Below are 14,560 nucleotides of genomic sequence, written 5' to 3'. Positions count from 1 at the left end.
ATTACACTTGTTGAAGACTATCCAGAAGCTTGAGCTGGCAAAGATTGACTAGAAGAGACATCATGGGTACTGCTGTATAGTTGCCTGATTATTTCCAATTTGGACTCAGAGGGAATATCTGTTCTAAACATAATAAAATGCTATCATGAGACATTATTTCTTTTTTTTTAAGATTTTTTTATTTATTTGACAGAGACAGAGCAAGAGAGGGAACACAAGCAGGGAGGGTGGGAGAGGGTGAAGCAGGCTTCCCGCAGAGCAGGGAGCCCGATGTGGGGCTTGATCCCAGGACCCTAGGATCATGACCCAAGCCAAAGGTAGACGCCCAACGACTGAGCCACCCAGGTGCCCTGAGACACGATTTCTTACATAGCCTAAGTAGAAACTGTTACCTAGAATTCACTTTCAGTTGGCTTTATTAACTGTCCTTTCCTGGACTTCTAGGACACCTTCCATTTTCCAGAACATCTTAACCTTAATTGGTTTTTGGCCTCCAAATATTCTGGTCATCTAAGGTATGATGCAAAAACTGTTTAATAACTCCATGTTTGGTCTGTTTTATTTGCTTTTTCACCTAGTTAATTAACAATAGACACAAGGAACGATCTGTTTGTGTGAAAGCACTTAGTTTTTTCAGAGATAGATGCTCTCCAAATCAATCAATGTGTAAGCTCACTTTGTCTTTAATGGGATCCATCTGGTTAATGCTTGTGTTTCTTGAGTTTCAGAGATTGTGGAATCATAAAGCTAAAAGAAAACGCAGAGATGGTCTAGGTAGACCCTTTTATTTTACAGCGAAATTACTGAAGTGTAGAGAGACTAAGTGATGCACTCAAGATGGAATAGCTAATGAGTGAGACTGGAACCCAGATCTCCTGACTCCCAGTCCAGTCCTGTTTCTCTTATAATGCAAGAATTCATTTTAGCTTATGAAGAAATTATGATTTTGTAAGAAGTACATTTTCCAGAAAATTTAAGTGGACTATTAAACTACAGTATAGAATTCAAGTTTTTGGTTGAATTCCTAATTTCTGAAGTGTCGAGTGAGTTAGTGTATATTTCTTTTTTTTTTTTAAAGATTTTATTTATTTATTTGAGAGAGTGAGAGAGAGAGAGAGCACATGAGAGGGGGGAGGGTCAGAGGGAGAAGCAGCCTCCCCGCTGAGCAGGGAGCCAGATGTGGGACTCGATCCCGGGACTCCAGGATCATGACCTGAGCCGAAGGCAGTCGCTTAACCAACTGAGCCACCCAGGTGCCCTAGTGTATATTTCTTAAAGTGCCAGGTGTCACTAGGTCTTTAGTTAAGAGCAAATTTGTCATTTTTCACATTCTAGATAGAAATTGGCCAATTAAAAAATAATGAAGATATTATAGTCTATATTTAGTAAGCACACATTCGGCTGCATTAAAATGAATCTTAATGTATTTTTTTTTTTTGCACAGTGGAAATAACCTGTTAATATTTAATGTCACAAAGCAACAGTGGAATTCTGCTTTATGTGGTGGTATATTTATAAAACTAGAGTGGAGTGTTATGTAAAACTAAAAGTACGGATTAATTTAATATGCATCTGGTGAATTCAGGGCTTGAAGGATGCACATCTGTTGAGAAAACAAATCATAGAACTATTCAGAGCTTCAGCATCTTTAAATATGTGTGTTTTGATTCTCTTTAACTGTTTTGAAACAGTCTTTAATGGATTTAGACAAGGCTATTTGCTCTAAGGAAGCAACTGTGAAGCCATTTATGATGCTGTTAATCGTTTTATTATTCTCCACAGCATTTTGATACATTAGTATTTTTCTTTTCAATTTAGTTATTGGGGAAGGAAGGAGTTAAATGATCACCATAACAAAATAAGCTTGTTGCAGAACTGTATTTTTTTTAAAAAAAGAGGGACCATAGTTTCCTGGTTTGGATAAATTAGAAATACTTTAAAGTTCTGACTTCTAATTTGAATCCACAATCAATGAAGAAATAACCACAGAGTTCCTACTGTGTAGTCATCATACTAGTGCTTTAGGAAAATAGAAATTGAAGATAAGATTATTTACCAAGTTGGAGAAACAAGACTTAAAATTGTAGGTTGAGAGTAATACAATCCAATAAGTAAATGAATGCAAACTTGATGATATAATCTGGGAATTAGGAATTTGGAGGGGAGAACATTCAGTTCATAATCCTGATGGGAAGGAAATTGAAGGTAGAGTAGTGGATCTCAGCTCTGGCAGCTCTTTAGAATCACTTGGGGGAAGCTTTTCCCAGGATCAGTTGAATCAGAATATTGGGGGGGGTGCCTCCACAATTCGTGAAAAAGCTTTTCCAGGTGATTGTAATGTGCAGGCAGTGCTGGGAACCACAGACTTAGGTATAATTTGAGTAAGCAAGAAAGTGTTTTCAGGCCCCAAGCTAAGCAGTGAGGGAGAGTAGAAAAGACTAATCCAATCAAAGCTGTGTGCGCCAGTTAGAGAGTAGGGAAAAATAAGCTTAAGGAGGCAGAATGACATCATATATGAGTAGTACTTCTCAAAGTGTGGTTCCTAAATCAGCAGCATTAGCATCACCTGGATATTTACTATAAATGCAAATTTTGAGGCCTGCTCTAGACTGAATTGGAAACTGTAGGGGTGGGGTCCACCAATCTGTTTAACAAACATTCCAGATGATTCTGATGTACGCTAAAGTTTGAGAAACAGCTGTTAATAGAGGATAATGAATGTCATGCAGAGGAAGTTAGATTTGATGTTGGCAATAAGTAGACCCATAAAGGTTTTTTAAGCTGGGGAGTAACAGCATGCATTTGTATGTCTGAAGGTAAATCTGATGGTGATGTGCAGAGTCCTTTGGACTACTAAAAGATAGGAATGAAAGAAGCCAGTTGAGGCACACACATAATCTAATGGATATAATCAAGCACCCATGAGGGCCTGTTCTAGGGAATTATTAGTGAAAACACAGAATAGTAATAATAGTGATGGTAGTTTGAGTGTTTATGAAATGGGCAGTATGCTAAATGCTTTGGACACATCTCACTTTTTTCTCACAACAAGCCCCTGAGGTGTGGCCATTATGACAATTTTACAGATTGAGCAATGAGGCAAAGAAAGGAAGCTACTTCTGAAGTTCACATTGCTGATAAGTGGTAGACACAGGATGTCAAGTTCAAGTATCTCTACCTCTAAAGCCTCTTTTAAAGAAACAGCTAGTAATATCTGGAGACCAAGAAATAAAGAAGACTGACTCAGAAAAGTTTTAATCCTAGGTGACGTCACTGTCAGAAGGGAAGTGGTGCTTACAGTGAGTAACAGGGCAAATCAGACCATTTGAAACTGTTTCGTAAAAGAGATTGTGAGAAATAACCAATGGAAATCTTTGTTTGTTTTAAAGATTTTATTTATTTATTTGACAGAGAGAGACACAGTGGGAGGGGGAACCCAAGCAGGGGGAGTGGGAGAGGGAGAAGCAGGCTTCCCGACGAGCAGGGAATCCGATGTGGGGCTCCATCCCAGGACCCCGGGATCATGACCTGAGCCGAAGGCAGGTGCTTAACGACTGAGCCACCTAGGCGCCCCCCAATGGAAATCTTTGTATTGTGCTATTGTGCTTTTTAGGTATAAAATTTAAAGTAACTTGTGATAGCTGAGTTTTCAGGTTTTGTTTGACCTTTTTGCTCATGGTGACTAAATCAGAAGAGCCACCTCATCCAGCTTTTAAAAATATCTTTTAGATTTTAGAGTAAATAAGCCCATGAATAAATTATGCTTGAGAAGCGTTGTGTAATACTTCTTTTCTCTCACTAAAGAAATATTGTGATTTAGAAAAATGTCAGGAGCATCTTTTGTTTTTTAAAGATTTTATTATTTATTTGAGAGAGTGAGAGAGCACAGGCAGGGGAGGGGCAGAGAGAAGGAGAAGCAAACTCCCCACTGACCAGGGAGCCTGATGTAGGGCCTGATACCAGGACCCTGAGGTCACGACCTGAGCCAAAGGCAGCTGCTTAATGGACTGAGCCACCCAGGCGCCCCTGTTAGAAGCATCTTAATCTTAAAATGGTGTGGGCTTTTTTTTGTTTTTTAATTTAAATTCAAGTTGGTTAACATATCGTGTAGTATTGGTTTCAGGAGTAGAATTTAGAGATTCATCACTTATGTGTAACCACCAGTGCTCATCCCAACAAGTGCCCTCTTTAATACCCATCACCCATTTAGCCCATCCCCCGCCCACCTGCTCTCCAGCAACCTTCAGTTTGTTCTTTTAACTATAGAGTCTCTTATGGTTTGCCTCCCTTTCTGTTTGTATCTTCTTTTTCTTTCCCTTCACCTGTGTTCATTTGTTTCTTAAATTCCACATATGAGTGAAATCATGATATTTATTGTTCTCTGACTTATTTCGCTTAGCATAATACACTCTAGTTCCATCCACATTGTTGCAAATGACAAGATTTTGTTCTTTTTGATGGCTGAGTAATATTCCATTCTATATGTATACCACATCTTTATCCATTCATCTGTCGATGGACATTTGGGCTCTCTCCATAATTTGGCTATTGTTGATAGTGCTGTTATAAACTTTGGAGTGCGTGTGCCCCTTCAAATTAGCACTTAATCTTAAAAAGGTTTAAGAAAAATTTCAGTGTTGGGGTCATTGGCTGGCTCAGTCGGAAGAGCATGGGACTCTTGATCTTGGGATCATGAGTTTGAGTCCCACATTGGGTGTAGAGATTACTAAAAAAAATAAACTAAAAAAAAAAAAGAAATATTTCAGTGTTATTTTGTTTTAGTTGGGAGGCAGTCAGTAGTAAAATAACTTGACATGTTTGGGTAATTGTTTTCATAAGATGTTATCAGTTCCAGTACCCTCTTATTTTACTTATTGAGGTAAAATTCACATGACATAAAATTAAGTATTTTGAAGCATATAATTTGTGGCATTTGGTACATTCATGGTATTTTGCACGTATAACCTTTATCTAGTTCCAAAACATTTTCATCATCCCCAAAGGAAAAACCCGAAACCTACTAAGCAGTTCCTTCTTGTTCCTCTTTCTCCACAGCCCCTGGAGAACACTAATCTGCTTTCTATCTCTCTGATTTATCTTTTCTGGATATGTCATATAAATCGAATTATATATATAACATGATATTTTGTGTCTGCTTCTTTCACTTAGCATGTTTTCTAGGTCCATTCATGTTGTAGTATGTATCATTACTTCATTTTTTTTTAAGGCTAAAAAATATTCTGTGTGGATATACCACATTTCCATTTGTCAGTTCATAGGCATTATGTTCATAATTTCTGTCTTTTGATTATTGTAAATAGTGCTTCTATGAACCTTCATATACAAGTTTTTGTTCAGATATAGGTTTTTAGTTTTTTTGGGTATGTAGCTAGGAATGGAATTGCTGGGTCATGTGGTAATTTTACATTTAACTTTTTTTCTTTTTTAAGTTTATTTTTAGTTTATTTTTGTAATCTCTATACCCAGTATGAGGCTTGAACTCATGACCCTCAAATCAAGAGCTGCATGCTCTATGGGCCAACCAGGCCCCCTATATTTTACTTTTTGAGTAAAATGCACCTTTTTTTTTTAAGATTTTATTTTATTTATTTAGAGAGGGCTCATGTGCATGGGTGCATGAGGGGCAGAGGGAGAAGGAGAGAGAGAATCTGAATCAGACTCACTGCTGAGTGTGGAGCCCGAGGCAGGTCTTGATTCCACAACCCTGAGACCATGACCCAAGCTGAAATCAAGAGTTGGACACCCAAGTGACTGAGCCACCAAGGCACCTTGGCTGCACCATTTTAGATTCTCACCAGCAGTGTTCAAGGGTTTTAATTTTTCTACATTCTCACCAATATCTGTTATTTTCTACCTGTTTTGTTTGTTAATTACAGCCACCCTAGTCGGTGTAAGGGGCATCTTGTATTTTGATTTGCATTTCCTTAATGACTAATGATGTTGAGCATCTTTTCTCGTGCTTTATTGGCCATTTGCGTGTCTTTTTTTGTTGAAATGTCTATTCAGCTTCTTTGCCCATTTTTCTTTTAATTTGATAGAAGGTTTTCAATATGTTTATAATTGGTCAGATTTCACATTTTAAGTATATGTTCACTAAATGTAGCTCACCTCAAGCTGCCGTATTTCCAAGTGATTACTGCACAGATTAACATGGTTCCTTTTCTTCCTTTACTTGATTTTTTTAAAATTTAAATTCAATTTAGTTAACATATAATGCAGTATTGGTTTTAGGAGTAGAATTTAGTGATTCATCACTTACATATAACACCCAGTGCTCATCTCAAAAAGTGCCCTCCTTAATGCCCATCCCCCATTTAGCCCATTCTTCACCCACCTCCCCTCTAGCAACCCAGTTTGTTCTCCTAACTATAGTCTCTTATGGTTTGCCTCCCTCTCTGTTTTTATCTTATTTAGTTTTTCCTTCCTTTCCCCTATGTTTATCTGTTTTGTTTCTTAAATTCCACAGAGTGAAATCCTATGGTATTTGTCTTTGACTTTTTATGCTTGGCATAATACACTCTAGTTCCATCCATGTTGTAAATGGCAAGATTTCATTCTTTTTGATGGCTTAGTAATATTCCAGTGTGTGTGCGTGTGTGTGTGTGTGTGTGTGCGCGCGCGCACGCGCGCGCGTATACCATATCTTCTTTATCCATTCATCAGTCAATGGACATTTGGGCCTTTCTATAATTTGACTATTGTTGATAGCTGCTATAAACACTGAGGTGTCCCTTCAAATCAGCATTTTTATATCCTTTGGATAAATACCTAGTATTGCAGTTGCTGGGTCATAGGGTAGTTCTGTCTTTAACTTTTTTTTTTTTTTAAAGATTTTATTTTTATTTGAGAGAGAATGAGAGATAGAGAGCATGAGAGGGAAGATGTTCAGAGGGAGAAGCAGACTCCTTGCTCAGCAGGGAGCCCGACGTGGGACTCGATCCCGGAACTCCAGGATCATGACCTGAGCAGAAGGCAGTTGCTTAACCAACTGAGCCACCCAGGCGCCCACTGTCTTTAACTTTTTGAGGAACCTCCATACTGTTGTCCACAGTGCATCAGTTTGCATTTCCACCAACAGTGCAAGAGGGTTCCCCTTTCTCTGCATCCTCGCCAGCACCTGTTGTTTCCTGTGTTGTTAATTTTAGCCATTCTGACAGGTGTGAGGTGGTATCTCACCATGGTTTTGATTTATATTTTCCTGATGATGAGTGATGTTGAGCATCTTTTCATGTGTGTGTTAGCCATCTGGATGTCTTCTTTGGAAACCTTTACTTTTTTAAAAAAAAATGTGACAGGGCACCTAGCTGGTTCAGTCAGTGGAGCATGCAACTCTTGATCTTGAGGTTGTAAGTTCAAACCCCATGTTGGCTGTAGAGATTACTTAAAAATAAAATCTTGGGGCACCTAGGTGGCACAGTCAGTTAAGTGTCTGACTCTTGGTTTAGGCTCAGGTTGTGATCTCAGGTTCGTGGGATCAAGCCCCACATTGGGCTCCACGCTCAGCCTGGAATCTGCTTGGGTTTCTCTTTCCATCCCCCTTTGCCCTTCCCTGGTCGCTCGTTTGCTCTCTCTCTCTCTCAAATAAATAAATCTTTTAAAAAATCTTAAAAAATAAAAATAAATTGTGGCAAATGTACATAAAAATTTCCATTTTAACCATTATTATGTGTACAGTTCTGTGGCGGTAAGTACATTCACATTGTGCGACCATCACCACTATCACCAGACTTTCTTCTTCCCCAACTAAATGCTATTGAACATGGGTGTACAAATACCTAAATTCCTGTTTTTACTTTTTTGGATGTGAATTCAGAAGTAGAATTGCTGGGTTATATGGTGATTCTGTGTTTAACTCTTTTGAGGAATCAACCATACGGTTTTCTACAGCTGCTGTATCATTTTACATCCCCATCAACAGTGCACAAGGATTCCAATTTCTCCACATCCTTGTCAACAGTTATTTTCCTTTTTTTTTTTGAGTATAGCCTTGCTACTAGGTATGAAGTAGTATCTTGTAGTTTTGGTTTGCATTTCCTTAGTCATTAATGATGTTGAGCATCATTTTGTGTGGTTATTGGCCATTTGTATGTCTTCTAAGACGGTGATACTTTTAGCTCTTATATTTAGGTCTTTGATCTATTTTGAGTTGTACATTGTGAGGTTAAGGTGCAGTTCCATTCTTTTGCATGTGGGTATCCAGTTGTCTCAGTATTATTTGTCTGTTCTTTCCCCAGTGAATGCTCTTGGCATTCTTGTTGAAAATCAGTTCCTTATAGGCTTATGGGCTTATTTCTGGACTCTTTTATTCTGTTGATCTGTATGTCTATCTTAAGCCAGTACCACACTATTTTGATTAGTGTAGTTTTGTGGTAATTTTAAAATCAGAAAGTATAAGCCCTCCAGTTTTATTTTTCAAGATTTTCCAAAATTGTCTTTTGGCTGTTTGTTGTCCCTTGCAATTGCATATGAATTTTAAAATGTTTTTAGGGGTTGCCTATGGTTTGTGTTATACATTTGTAACTAATCTAAGTCCATTTCCAAATAACACTAGATTGCTTTATGGTTTGTGCAGGTATCTTAAAACAGCATCCCAGTTCCTCATTCCTGTCTCATGACATTTTTGTGACTCATTTATCCAAGCTATAGTCACCCGATAAATTGTTGCTGTTGTTATATCTATTAGATCTATTAAGAAAAAGAAAAAAAAGGATTTTATTTTACCTTCATTTATTCCTTCTCAAATGGTCTTCTTTATGTAGATCCAAGATTTTGATCTCTGTCTCTCTCTCTCTCTCTAAAATAAATAAATCTTTTAAAAAATCTTCTTTCTGAAGAACTTTTTTTGATATTTTTTGCAAACAGGTCTACTGGTGACAAATCCCCTCTATTGTTTGAGAAAGCCTTTATTCCTCCTCCGCTGTTGAAGGATAATTTCACTGATAGAGATTTCTAGGTCGTTGGTTTTTTGCTTTCACCACTTTAAATATTTCATCCTACTCTCTCCTTGTGTGTATGGTGGTGAAAAGAAATAACGTCTCCAGCAGTGGGCTTATGGTCCTAGGCTTTTGCTTCTAATAAGCTTTGATTCTCCCTATCCTCTCTTTTCTCTCCAGTTCTCAGGACAGTGATTTACCCAGTGACCTCAGTTCTCTGGTGGATCTAAGAAAAGGTTTTGTTTTTCAGTTTTCTTGTTGTAAAGAACAGGAACCATGATTCCATGATCTCTGCATGTCAGAGCAAAAACTGGCAGTCTGTACATGAATTTTAGGAACAGCTTTTCCATTTCTGTAAAAAAAGGCCATTGGGATTTTGGCAGGGATTGCATTGAATCTGTAGATCGCTTTGAGTTGTACTACCATAACAATAATAAGTCTTCCAAACTGTGGACAACAGGATCTTTCCATTTATTTTGGTCTTCTTTCATTTCTCTCAGCATTTTTCCCCCTAGTTTTCAGTGTTCAATGCTTACACCTTCTTAGATAAATTTATTCCTAAGTATATGGTTTTCTTGATGCTATAATAAATGGAATTGTTTCCTTTATTTCATTTTCACATTATTCATTGTTGGTATATAGTAATACAGCTGATTTTTGTGCTGAATTTATTACCTGTAATAATTTTTGTGTATATATTCTTTAGGTTTTCTTATATAGGATCATGTTCTCTGTGAATAGTGATAATTTTATTCTTTTTGCCAATTTGGATGGCTCTTTCTTTCCTTTAAAAGTTTTTTTATTTATTTTTTTGCCTAATTGTTCTGGCTAGAATGTCCAGTACATTGTTGAATAGGGGTGGCCAATGAGAGAATTCTGGTCTTTTTCCTTATCCAGGGGGAAAGCTTTTGGTCTCTAGTCGCCATTCAGTATGCTAACTGTGGGGATTTCATAAACATTTTTATTGAAGAAGTTCTTTTCTATTCCTAGTTTGAGTGTTTTTATCATGATAGAATTTTGTCAAATACATTTTTCTTAAAGATTTATTTATTTGAGAGAGTGTGTGAGGGCAAGCAGGGGGAGGGGCAGAGGGAGAGAATCTCAAGGAGACTCCCTTCTGAGCACAAGAGTTCCATGTGGGGCTCAATCTCACAACCATGGGACCATGACCTGAGCCAAAATCAAAGGTTGAACTCTTTTTTTTTTTTTTAAGATTATTTATTTATTTATTTGACAGAGAGAGGGAGCACAAGCAGGGGGAGTGGCAGACAGAGGGAGAGGGAGAAGCAGCCTCCCTACAGAGCAGGGGGATCCCAGTGTGGGACTCTAGATCCCAGGACCCTGGGATCATGACCTGAGCCAAAGGCAGTCGCTTAACCAGTTGAGCCATCCAGGCACCCTGCATTCTTTTTTTTTTTTTTTTTTTTGCATCAACATTGATGATCATACGGTTTTTCTCCTTCATTCTCTTAATGGGTGTATTATATTGATTGATTTTTATAGTTGACCCACCTGGGATAAAGCTGTTTGTCATAATGTGTAATCCTCTTAATATGTTGTTGGATTACATTTGCTAGTATTTTGTTGAGGATTTTTACATCTATATTGGTCTATAATTTTCTTGGGATGTTTTTATCTGGCTTTGGTATCAAGGTAATCCTGCCTTCACCGAATGAGTTAGGAAGTATTCTTTTCTGGATTTTGGGAGAGTTTGAGAAGGATTGTTAATTATTTTTTTAATGTTTGGTAGAATTTACCAGTGAAGTCATGTAGTCCTGGACTTTTCTGGGTGGGAAGTTTGACTAGTGATTCAGTCTTTACTTGTTGCAGGTCTGATCAGATTTCTATTTCTATTCTGGAATAATTTTGGTACTTTCTGTGTTTATAGGACCACATCCATTTCATCTAGGTTATCTGATTTGTTGGTGTGCAATTACTCGTAGTTTCCTTTTATAATCCCTTCTATTTTGAAGGTCTGTAGCATTGTCCCCTCTTTCATCTATGAAGTTAGTACATTGAGTCTTCTTTTTTTCTTGGTCAGTCTGACTAAAAGTGCCAATTGTGTTGAACTTTTCAAAGAACTCACTTTTGCTTTTGTTTGAGTCTGTTTATTTCTGTTTTATCTCCACTTTAATCTTTATTATGTCTTTTCTTCTGTTAGCTTTGGATTTAGCTTGTTGTTCTAGGTCTTTAAGGTGTAAATTCTTTAAGGTGTAAACTTGAGTATCAATTTGGGATCTTGTTTAATGTAGCATTTATATCTATAAATTTACATCTTAGCCCTGCTTTCACTATATTTCATAAGTTTTGGTATGTTGTGTTTTTGTTTTAATTTGTCTCAGGGTATTTTCTAAGTTTTCTTGTGATTTTTTTTTTCCTTCTTTTTTTGGTCATTTCTTTGAACCATTGCGTATTTAAGATTATATTGTTCAGGGTGCCTGGGTGGCTCAGTTGGTTAAGCCACTGCCTTCGGCTCAGGTCATGATCCTGGAGTCCTGGGATCAAGTCCCACATCGGGCTCCCTGTTGAGCAGGGAGTCTGCTTCTCCCTCTGACCCTCCCCCCTCTCATGCTCTCTCTATCTCATTCTCTCTCTCAAATAAATAAATAAAATATTAAAAAAAAGATTATATTGTTCAGTTTTTACTATTTATAGGTTTTCCAATTTTTCTTCTGTCAATTGATACCTAGTTTCATTCTGTTATCATAAATGATACTTTGATTTCAGTCTTTTAAAATTTATTGGGAATTGTTTTGTGTTCTAATATATTATCTCTCCTGGAGAATGTTCCATATGCACTTGAGAAAAATATGTATTCTGCTTTGTTGAGTGGAGTGTTCTATATATGTCTGTTAGGGCTAATTGGTTTATATATAGTATTGTGCAAATACTCTATTTCCTTATTTATCTTCTGTCTGATTGTTCTATCCATTGTTGAAAGTGGAGTGTGGAAGTCTCTAATTGTTATGGTAGAATTGTCAATTTCTCCCTTCAGTTCTGTCAGTTTTTGCTTCCTATATTTTGTAATTCTATTGTTAGGCATGTTTGTAATTGCTAGGTCTGTTTTCATCCTTTTACCTTTTTTTAATGTCAATTTTTTAAATGTTTACCTTTAAAAAAATTTTATTGTTAATCACCATACATTTACATCATTAGTTTTTGATGTAGTGTTCCATGATTCATTGTTTGCGTATAACACCCAGTGCTCCATTCAGTACATGCCCTCTTTAATACCCATCACCGGGCTAACCCATCCCCCCACCCCTCTCCCCTCTAGAACCCTCAGTTTGTTTCTCAGAGTCCATCGTCTCTCATGATTCGTCTCCCTCTCTGATTTCCCCCCCCTTCATTTTTCCCTTCCTACTATCTTTTTTTTTTTTTAACATATAATGTATTATTTGTTTCAGAGGTACAGGTCTGTGATTCAACAATTAAATAATTCAACAGTGCTCACCATAGCACATACCCTCCCCAGTGTCTATCACCCAGCCATCCCATCCCTCCCACCCCCCCACCACTCCAGCAACCCTCAGTTTGTTTCCTGAGATTAAGAATTCCTCCTAACAGTGAGATAGTATGATACATGTCTTTCTCTGATTGACTTATTTTGCTTAGCATAATACCCTCTAGTTCCATCCACATCAATGCAAATGGCAAGATTTTGGGGTTTTTTGATGGCTGCATAATATTCCATTGTATATATAGACCACATCTTCTTTATCCATTCATTTGTTGATGGACTTCTTGGCTCTTTCCATAGTTTGGCTATTGTGGACATTGCTGCTATAAACATCGGGGTACACATACCCCTTCGGATCCCTACGTTTGTATCTTTGGGGTGAATACCCAGTAGTGCAATTGCTGGGTCATAGGGTAGCTCTATTTTCAACTTTTTGAGGAATCTCCATACTGTTTTCCAGAGTGGCTGCACCAGCTTGCATTCCCACCAACAGTGTAGGAGGGTTCCCCTTTCTCTGCATCCTCGCCAACATCTGTCATTTCCTGACTTGTTAATTTTAGCCATTCTGACTGGTGTGAGGTGGTATCTCATGGAGGTTTTGATTTGGATTTCCCTGATGCTGAGCACTTTTTCATGTGTCTGTTGGCTCATCCTTTTACTTTTAACTGTTGTGTCTTCTGATATAAATTGAGTGTCTTGTAAACAGCATTTAATTGGATTGTTCTTAATCCATTGTACCAATCTCTACCTTTTAATTGGAGAATTTAACCCATTCATATTTAAAGTAACTCAAAAGGAAGGAGTTATTTCTGCTATTTAGGACTTATTTCTGCTATTTTGGTATTTTCTGTTTTATACATATTTTTTGTTCCTCAGGTTCTTTACACTGCCTTCATTTTTAATTAGTTAGTTTTGTCTAGTGTACTGCTTTATTCTCTTGTTTCTTTTTTTGTATATTTAAAGTTTTTTTCCTTAATATCACTCTGGGGTTTACAGTTAACATCTCAATCTCAGGACAATCAAATTTGAACTTGAATACCAGCTTAGTTTTAGCAGGTATACAAAAAGTTTGCTCCTGTATAGCTCTGCCGCCTCCCCATTTTGTTATTGTTAGAATTACGTCTTTATACACTGTGTTCCTATTAAATAGATGTTTAGTTAAAAACACATATTATTACTTTAGGCATTTTCCTTTCAAATCATAGAAGCCAAAACAGAGTTAAAAACCACTGATGCAATAATACTGGTTTGTATATGTACTTACGTAGGTATCCTTACTCTATATTTCTTTGTATGATTGTGAAGGCACCATTGAGTACCCTTTCATTTCAGCCTAAAGAATCCTCTTTTAAATTTCTTGTAGAGCAGCTCTTCTAGTGATGAAACCTTTACCTTTTGTTTTTCTGGGAATATCTTTAATTTTTCTTTCATTTTTGAAGAAAAGTTTTGCTGGATATAGAATTTTTGGTTAACTCTTTCTTTCAACACTTGAAATAAGTTATCCCACTGCTTTCTGGCCTCCATGATTTCTTTTTTTGAAAGATTTTATTAAGTGATCTCCACACCCAGCATGGGGCTTGAACTCACAACTCCTAGATCGGGGCGCCTGGGTGGCTCAGTCGGTTGAGAGTCTCCCTTCGGCCCAGGTCATGATTCCAGGGTCCTGGGATCAAGTCCCAAGTTGGGCTCCCTGCTGGGCGGGGAGCCTGCTTCTTCCTCTCCCTCTACCTGCCACTCCCCTGCTTGTACTCTCTCTCTCTAATAAAAAATAAAAAGATCTTTAAAAAAACAAAAAAGAACAACTCCTAGATCAGGAGTCACATGTTCCCCCAGTTGAGCCACCCTGGCATCTCTGGTCTCCATGATTTGAGATGAGAAATTGGCTATTAATCTTATGGAGGGTCTCATGTATATGATGAGTTTCTTTTCTCCTTCTGTTTTCAAGATTCTTTGTATTTTGACAATTTGAGTATACTGTGCCAGGTGTTGATCCTTTTAAGTTCATGCTGCTTGGAGTTAGTTGAGCTGCTTGGATATATAGATTCATGTTTTTCATCAAATTTGGGAAATTTACAGTCGTTATTTCTTCAAATACTCTTTCTACCCCTTTCCTCTTGCTCTGGGGTTCCTATTGTGTCTTATGGTG

The 14,560-nt window shown here is 37.5% G+C and overlaps 1 protein-coding gene across 16 annotated transcripts in view; it reads left to right on the top strand.

The window, feature by feature from the left end:
* Positions 1-14,560, top strand: part of CSNK1G1 (casein kinase 1 gamma 1) — a 178,934-nt gene that overhangs the window by 9,994 nt on the left and 154,380 nt on the right. Inside the window, exon 2 of one of the 16 annotated variants that reach the window (XM_027569962.2) lies at positions 445-515. The exons of the other annotated variants lie outside the window; for them this stretch is intronic. The gene's annotated coding sequence lies outside the window, so the exon portion shown is untranslated. The remainder of the gene's footprint in view (positions 1-444; positions 516-14,560) is intronic. 16 annotated transcript variants of the gene reach the window in all.

The sequence above is a fragment of the Zalophus californianus genome, chromosome 6 (genome assembly GCF_009762305.2).
Source record: "Zalophus californianus isolate mZalCal1 chromosome 6, mZalCal1.pri.v2, whole genome shotgun sequence".
Lineage (NCBI taxonomy): Eukaryota > Metazoa > Chordata > Mammalia > Carnivora > Otariidae > Zalophus > Zalophus californianus.
This window is presented reverse-complemented; position numbering and strand designations above follow the sequence as displayed.